We start from the raw sequence: 407 nt of genomic DNA, 5'->3' as shown, positions 1-407 counted from the left end.
CCACTCTCCACGCCCTCGCCGACACTCATTAATTTCTGGGATTTCTGAGAAAGGGGATCCTAGTGGGTGTGAGGCGTTGGGAAGTAAATAAACCAACCCCATCATCCCAGTGAGCAGCCAGGCCGGCGGCCCCTGGCCCACTCCTCCGTGAGGGCGAGACGCCGGTCACCGCTGAGCCAGAGCTGGCACCCAGGGAAGACGCTCTGTGCCGGCGCCTCCGGGGATCGCGAGCCCAGTTCCTGTCAGGGACCAGCGAGAAGCCAAGGGGTTCGGGCCATGAGTCCAGGCCGGGTGCCGAGCGGCGACAGCTGCCTGTGGGCCCAGCGCATGCGTGCTCGGGGTGGTTGGGCAGGTGCGGGCCCACTGCTGCCAAAAGACCCGGCGCTGCGGGGCGCGCTCAGGGATGC

The sequence above is a fragment of the Mesoplodon mirus genome (genome assembly GCF_964341445.2).
Source record: "Mesoplodon mirus genome assembly, chromosome: 12".
In the NCBI taxonomy this organism is placed as follows: Eukaryota; Metazoa; Chordata; class Mammalia; order Artiodactyla; family Ziphiidae; genus Mesoplodon; species Mesoplodon mirus.
Note: the sequence above shows the minus strand (reverse complement) of the source record.